The sequence below is a fragment of the Mobula birostris genome, chromosome 13, assembly GCF_030028105.1.
Source record: "Mobula birostris isolate sMobBir1 chromosome 13, sMobBir1.hap1, whole genome shotgun sequence".
In the NCBI taxonomy this organism is placed as follows: Eukaryota; Metazoa; Chordata; class Chondrichthyes; order Myliobatiformes; family Myliobatidae; genus Mobula; species Mobula birostris.
The window spans coordinates 66,824,301-66,832,813 of NC_092382.1; the positions used below are offsets into that span (position 1 = coordinate 66,824,301).

General features: G+C 43.0%; 1 non-coding gene across 1 annotated transcript; it reads right to left on the reverse strand.

Moving 5' to 3' along the window:
* Positions 1–5,364: 5,364 nt before the first annotated feature.
* On the reverse strand, positions 5,365–5,452 carry trnap-ugg (transfer RNA proline (anticodon UGG)). The gene is given in 2 exon segments: positions 5,365–5,400; positions 5,417–5,452. It is a non-coding gene; the product is annotated as a tRNA-Pro (tRNA).
* Between the last annotated feature and the right edge of the window lie 3,061 nt (positions 5,453–8,513).

The window sequence follows — 8,513 nt, forward strand, 5'->3', positions numbered from 1 at the left end:
CGTGCTTTCATTATTTATACGGTTTGCGCATCTGTTTTGATTTGTCCGACAAGGAATAATTGTCATGAAGATATGTAAGTTAACAGGAAACATTCGGCATGAGCAAACTTACAGTACAGACCAATCCCTCGAATCAGATTGTGTAAATGGAAAATTAGACGTGTTTTTATTAAAAAAAAAGAAAGCTATAAAATATTTGTCGTGACGTTGCTATATTAGGAGCAAGCTTTCAATGGAACTGAATAAAGAGAGCAATATAGGTGGAAAGAGAAGAGAGGCCGAATACGATGGACCTTCAGAAACATTGCACTCGACGCAGAAAAAAAAGTAAAGATTGCAAAGCTGTGACGTGAGAACGACACAAGCATATTTTCTTCCTTCAATTGGACACATCTGCACAATAAGGAACATTTTCTCTTTTATATTTATACTAAACATCACAGTGCACACAGATATGTTAAAACACAAAGAAGAGAACATTTGCAGATGTTGGACATCCAAGCAACACGCGCAGACAAGGCTGGAGGAACTCAGCAGGCCTGGCAGCATCTATGGAGGGAAAGTAAACAGTCGACGTTTCGGGTCGAGATCTTTCAGCAGAAGTGGTCTGATGAGTTTCCCCATCAGCTTGTGTGTGTTGAGAGGTGCGTAACTCTCGTTTCGGCTCGCGGCTTAATTTAGGGGGTGATAGCCTCCGGCCCAACCAAACTTAAGAAATCTCGTTTGGGTGGATGCTGCGTGATGTGTCCCCTATTACAAATCAGTACCTCGAAATAATGAACAGTACACAATATGCGATTAAACGATAAAGCTTTATAACTCTTACTTTGACTATATGGTTAGAAAAGAAGCGAAAAAGAAGGGGAAAAGGGCCCAATCTTATTAAATAGTATGTTGCGCAATGTTGGAGTTCACTGATAAGTCAATCGTCCACCATCGACCTCCTCCGATCGTCACTGCCCTTCGGACCCTCGCTCCGTCCACCTCGTCCGGTGGTCTACCAACTCTCTCCATTAGCGTCTTCTCTCCTCATCTCTCACCCACTAAAGACCGCGAAAATCTCTCTTCCAGCTCAGAAGAAAGAACAACAGCATTGTAACCCCGTTTTCATTAGTCATAACGCAAACATTGCTGCTAGAGAGAAACCATTACATTAGCAGTGAAACATTGCAGCATGTTACACAGCAGAGAAACCCTGCAGCCTGTTACAGGTGTATTAACGTTTATTTTTTTCAGAGCAATTATCAAAAAAGAAAAACACTGACAATACCACTGCTGAACACTCTGGCGACGACATAGCTAAATCAGATTCACGACTCACCACACTGATAATGTTTTGTCTGGCCAGGCTGATGACCCTAGACATATGATGGTATTAGAAACTAATGGAAATATGTTTCGATAAAGTGAGATATTCCATAGGATATTGACGGGCAACATTTGCACTCATTGTAGAAATATATGGAAGGAGTTCACCAGGACAGCAGTTTTGGCAAGGACTTAACAACACTTGAAATAAACGTAGACAGCCCATGGATAGGAAATGGAAAGCGTATATAGGCCAATGGTCGGCAAGTGAGGCTCTCTTTTTCGGCGGGACAATTTACCGGTGGGCTTGCGCCCGGGCAGATTTTAAGACTCGGCTCAACCCTTGAACTATGCCCAGTATCGAACATCCTGCGCATGTAACTTATTTCAGTTGCATTGCAGTATATCCCGTGGAAGATAAATTGAGAAATCCATTGCAATACAGCACAAACAGTTCATATTAGGAGTAACTCCAAGGACAGATAGAAAACGAGATATGCTGTACCTGCGTTAAATCGTATCAACTTATCCCACCTTTTTTAACAGCTAAGCAGCATTGACTGCCATGGTATAGAGAAGTTTTGCCAGGTCTGTCAAGGGACGGAATTGAGTGTAGTTGCTATTACTAAGAGACGGTACTTGGAAAGTTGAATGCTTTGACGATGAATCGCTCACGTGGATCGGATGCATTACACAGCAGAATTCCGAAAAAGTTAGATGACGAAAATGTTAAATACATCAGTTGTGATCTTTCAACAATCACTATCTTTTGGAAAGGTTCCGGAGAACTGTGAAATATTCTTTAAGAGGCGACGAAGGCAAAATAAATAAATAGATAGACAGATAGATAGATAGATAGATAGATAGATAAATAAATAAATAGATAAATAAATTAACTAACTAACTAACTAAATAACTAACAGTGAGCCAGCATAATCTCCGTTGTTGTAAAGATATGGGAGCCCATTATTAAGGAGAACTTTCCTGGTACGTGGAAGCACAGGATAAAATAGGCGTAAGTTCGATTTGTTGCCCGCAAGAAATCTGGTCCATGAAATCTGTTAGAATTCCTTCAGAACGTAACAGACAGGATAGACAAAGGGGACTCAGTGGATGTCGATCACTTGGATTTTCAGGAAGCCTTTGACAAGGGACCGTACATGAGGCTGCTAAACAACATAAGGGTGCATGGTATTACGGGACAGACACAAGAATGGAGAGAAATTTAGCTGACTGGCAGGAAGCAAAGAGGGGGAGTAACATTGGCTTATTCTGGGCGGCTGCCTGCGACTGGTGGTGTGCCGTAGGGATCGGTGTTGGGACTGCTGACTTTCAGATTACAGTTTAATAAATGAGATGGCAGAATTCATGGTTCGGTAGCCAGGTTTGCGGACGGTATGAAGACAGTCAGGAATGGGAAAGAAGGGAGTCTTCTGGGATTAAAGGAATTGGCAAAGAAGCAGGTGGAATATCGGGCAGGAAACTGTATGCTCATGCACTTTGGTATAAGAAATAAAAGTTTATATTATTTCCCAAACGAGGGGAATATTCAGAATTCGGAGATACAAAGAGAGTTGGGAGTACTTGTGTAGGGCAACGTAAATGTTAACGCGCAGGTTGTTTCGGTGGTATGGAGAGAAAATGCAACGGTAGCATTCGTTTCCAGAGAGTTGAACTATAAAAGCAGAGGGTGTAACGCGGAGGCATTATAAGATAAGAAAAAGTGTACTGGCATTAGAAAAGATCGAGAAAAGATTCATGGGAATTATCGAGGGAATGAAAGATTTAACCCTATGAGCAGCCTTTGATGGCTCAGAACCTGTATTCGCTGGAGTTTAGAAGAATCTCGGGCTAACTCTGAAACCTATGAAATATTGAGCCGACTAGAAATGTACTTGGAGATGATTCCTGAAGTGTAGGGGTTCGAGAGAGAGAGGACAGAACCTCTGGATAAAAGGACGTGCCTTAATAACAGAGAGAAGATAGAATTTATTCATCCGGAGTATGTTTAATCAGTGGAATACATTGCCGCAGACGGCAGTGGAGGCTAAATAATTGTGTATATTTACAGTGGGATGTTACAGCTTCTTGATTAGTCAGGGTTTCAAGGGTTATTGGGAACAGGCAGGAAGATGGTGTTGAGAAGGATAATAAACCAGCCATGATGAAATGGCCGATATTGATGAGCGGAAGGTTCTAATTCAGTCCCTACGTCTAAAGGTCTTGTGGTTACGTTTGAATGAAAGCGCTGTGCGTTCCTCTGCGTGTGCAAGGTACCATAAGAAATAAATTAAGACTTTTTACTTGTTTTTTTGTTGATTTACAGTAAAGCAGCATTCTAAATATGTTCGTCTAAAAAACCCACGAGATTACAAAATCATTCGAAGTTGGCTGAAAAATCACTTTGAAATACAGTAGAGTATAAATTTCAGAAAGCACTCAGCGATCTCACTGTGAATCGGCTTACACAGAACTGGACCGAACCCTTTCCGGTACAAGTATGCTTTTCATAAACATTTACAAGTCCGTGAAATGGTATCTGACTTTCTCAAACCATTCCCACATTCCTAACTAGTGCTACCCCGTCGTACGGCCACCATATTTCTCACACGTTTATACGCACGGATGGTACGTTAAATGATTTTTGACATATAGTACATAACTCTTTCCTTACACGGGTCAATGTGAAGAAACAACATAATTTATTGTTAATTTACAATTTGTCTCTCTGCTCTGGATATAGTTAACTGTACAGAATTTTAACCTCTCAATTATCACTGTCCACATCTCGAACGCATCTGGCCGTTCAACAATCCTGCATGGCCAATATCGAAGGCGCTTTACGTCCAGCTCACTGCTTTACATCCCGCCAGCAACAGTGCAGTTTCCTGTCGTCCACAAACAGACAATGTGTCCACACCATGACACGGTAGTTTAGTGGTTTGCATAAAACTACTAAAGCTGCCGCTGCAAGATCGGGATTCAAATCCCACAGCTAACTGCAAAGAGTTGTTCGTTCTACCCCTGACCGCGTGGGTTTCCTCCGGGTGATCCGGTTTCCACCAGCAGTCGAAAGTCGTACGGTTTCGGGTTAATGAGTTGCTGGAATGCTATGTTGGTTGCGGACACTTGTGGGCTGCCCTGGCACAACGTTCGCTGATTTGACTTGTCGCGAACAGCGAAATTCACCTGATGTTTAGATGTACATGTAACACAATGAATCTAATATTGAAATACTGCACTTCAGCTTCAAAGTTCTCACCGTACACTGCAAAATGCTATGCTGGGTACGGAACTCCACGAAAGCAAACTTGTCACTTCTTTCTATCCAACAGAATGCCCTCATTTCCCTTTTCCCTGCTTCGGTTCAATCATCTAACAATGACACCTGTAGGTTGGTATTCATGCAGACTAAATTTATGGAAACTTTCCAAAATACTTTTGAATACCACCCTTTGGGTAACAAGGTCCCCCTTAACCATTTCACATTTCGCCCATAAACTATGACTTCTGGCTTCAACTTCAATGGAAAAGGCCTGTTTGCATTAACGCTATCTATACCCCTCATAATTTCGTTTAGCTGGTTTGCTCTAATTCGCTGGTTTTCTCAGTTCCTTTGTGAAACTACGAGGTTACGTTTGCCACACTCTGCTCGGCAAGAATGTCTCCAGACGTGAAAAAAAAATTGGAAGGTGGTCATCTACTTAAACTCAATTATCCATGCTCACTTTCTGTATCCCACTTCGATGTTACTATTGAAAGAGCTGAATTTCAATAATACAAAAAACAAAAGATTGTAGGAGCAGGGATTAGCCAGTCAGCTTATCAACACTCCCGATCGAGTCCAATCCAATCTATACGTTCACCAAACCAAATCTTTCACCGTCCGCTCTAAAGCTGTGATCTCTAGTTGTCGTCTCGCCTAACCTGAGGTGGGATAGATTGCAGGCAGTGACCTGTATATATATATAGCCCTCATAATTTTCTAAACATCTAAATATCTTCCCTCATCTTCTGAGCTCCAATGTCTGAAGTTCTAAAAATATATCAATCAGGGGACTCGTCCGGGATTTGAACCCGGGACCTCTCGCATGTTCGCAAATTCAGGCCCAAAGCGAGAATCATACCACTAGACCAACAAGCCCGTTCTATATTTATGACATAAAAGAGCTGCCTTTCATTTTCTCAAACCTCTTCGTCAACTCATCTGATGGTAACTTTACGACCAAAGCAGATCAAAGAGCAAAGCTCAGTACGACGCACTGCAGGCCCTTCGGCCGACGAAACTCTGTCACCTATGTAGCCCAACTCTGTCGTCAATATAACTATTCCCTCCCACAGAGCCCATAATCTGCTATTATCACGACAGACACCAAGTATCTTTTCAATGTCCCTATTGTTTCAACCACGACGGGCAGTGCGTTCCCAGATCCCACCACATTGTGTACAAAAAAAAACCTCTGACCTAACCTTTCCACCACTGATCTTCAACGTATGTACTCTCCTATTGGCCGTTGTCACCCTGAAGAAAAGATGCTGTTGTCCAGCATGCCTGTATCTCTTGTAATCTTATACACCTCCATCACGATCCTTAACTTCGAACAGAAAAAATCCAGCTCCTTCAATCTTCGCTTACAAGACATGCTCTAATCGCGGCAACGCTCTGCTGAACCTCCTGTGCACCTTCTCCAGCGGACTTTTTCCAACCCTCCCCCCAGACAGATGTTCCGATCAACCATTCCATTTAGCAACACCACACCTCCCGCCAAGCCACTTCTATCTAACACCCCAGTCACTGCACCACAATATAATCAAATCAAACCACATTTCTCTCAAAGTGTTGACATTGTGAATAAACGCTGGTTTCACAGAAACATAGAACATAGAATAGTACACTACAGTACAGTCCCTTCGGCCCCCAATGTTGTGCCGACCCTCAAACTCTGCCTTCCATATAACTCCCCACATTAAATTCCTCCATATACCTGTCTAGTAGTGTCTTAAATTTCACTAGTGTATCTGTCTCCACCACTGACTCAGGCAGTGCATTCCTCGCACCAACCACTCTCTGAGTAAAGAACTCCAATATCCCCCTTGAACATCCCTCCCCTTACCTTAAAGCCATGTCCTCTGGTATTGAGCAGTGGTGCTCTGGGGAAGAGGCACTGACTATCCACTCTGTCTATTAATCTTAATATATGGTATACAAATATCATGTGTCCTCTCATCTTCCTTCTCTTCAAAGAGTAAAGCCCTAGCTCCCTTAATATCTGATCATAATCCATACTCCAAACCAGGCAGCGTCCTGGTAAATCTCCTCTGTACCCTTTCCAATGCTTCCACATCCTTCCAATAGTGAGGCGACCAGAACTGGACACAGTATGCCAATTGTGGCCTAACCAGATTTTTATAGAGCTGCATCATTACCTCGCAACTCTTAACTCCATCACTCGACTTATGAAAGCCAACACCCCATAAGCTTTGTTAACTATCCTATCTAACTGTGAGGCAACATTCAGGGATCTGTGGACATGTACCGCAGTACTCTAACCAGGAACTTTACTTTATATATAGTTTTTTTTAAATGATTTATCATCGGTAGATGTTGTTTCTGTTGCATGTTGTCCCAACAGTCAACGTCAATTCCAGAATACACGTATCGGCGAAATTGTTAATCATTGATCCTTCATCCCTGATGCTTCCTATTCTGAGACGAGCTGAACTAGACACAATATTCCAAGCCTGGTCTCACCAGAGTCTGACAGTGCGACATTACCTCGCTGCACTTGAACTCAATGAAGGTCAGCGCACCACGTGACTTCAGGACCACCCACTCTACTTGCTCCGAGATATGAGTCTTATGTAGATCCTCGAGGTTATCTCTCTAAAGAAGTCTAACAGCTTCGTGAAATCCGATTTACTGCTAACACGAAGATGCTGACAATATTAACCCCTCCAGTAACCTATCCACCACTAATTCCGGGCTCACTGGCTTGAATTTCCTTGGTGTGCCTGTGCTACGTGTAAATAATGGTGCGACATGAGCCACTTTGCAGTCCTCTGGAACATAACCTTAGCCTAAAGATGAAGCAGATGTGGCCGCGAGGGCCTCCGGTTTCTTTTCCTTGTCTTCTCACTAGATCAGAAGATGCATCGGGTCAGGACATGCGAGTTTCTAACACAATGTAGGGTTTATTATCGGAAACATGTAGAAGTTTTATGGAGGAGATGTATCGGAATGCTGCCCGGATTATGAGGAATAGCTATGCGAGCTATTGCTTTTCTGTTTGGAGAGAAAGAGGATATGAGGCGATGATAAGATAGTACAAGACGATAAGATGCATAGATCTCTGGATAGCCTGGTAGTTTTCCCAGGGCGATAAATGAGATCGTTTCCAGGTGACCTGCGACCCTCTTAACTGGTCCATCCTCTTCGTCACCTTTCTCGAACAACCAACGAAATTCTCGAGAGACTTTATTCCCGCCCGAAATTTATGCTGAGCATTTTCAACCGGAGTTTGCCCTTCCAAGTGCAGCTAGATTGTGTCTCTGAGAATGAGGTGTAGGTAGTTTCCCATCAGTAAAGTTAGGATTAATGACTTACTGCAATTGGCACATGTTTCAGGGCAGGGCCGTCTCCATCCCTGAAGTTCCCCGCTTCCATGTTATCCTCCACGCAAAATTCGGGTACAAAGTACTCATTTGACACCAGGCCCATCCTCTCTGGCTGCACATTAATGGCGGCACGGATCTACTCAAACCCGGATCATGCACTTCCTGCAATACATTTGTATAATCCCGGAGGATTTTCCTCTGCCTTTCCAGATAGATCAATGCCATGCCCTCTTTTTGCCCTCCTGTTTTCCTGTTCAGTGTTTTCACAGGATTTACTTGGTTCTGAATACCTCAACCTGAGCTATGTCTCCTTTTTAACACACGGGACTCTGAACTATCAGACGGAAACGTCGACTGTGTTTCCCCCCCCCCCACCCCCCTTTCCCGACATGCCGTCAGATCTGATGAGTTTCTCCAGCATTTGGTATTTGTTACTCATCCTATTTTTATCCAGACCAGGGTCTCAATATCCTTCGTCAACCAATGTTCCGTACTCTTGACAGCTTTGCCCATCACGCTGATTGTAACACGCAATACCTGAACTCCGGATATCTCACCTTGAAAAACAGAAGTCTATTTACCAGAAAATA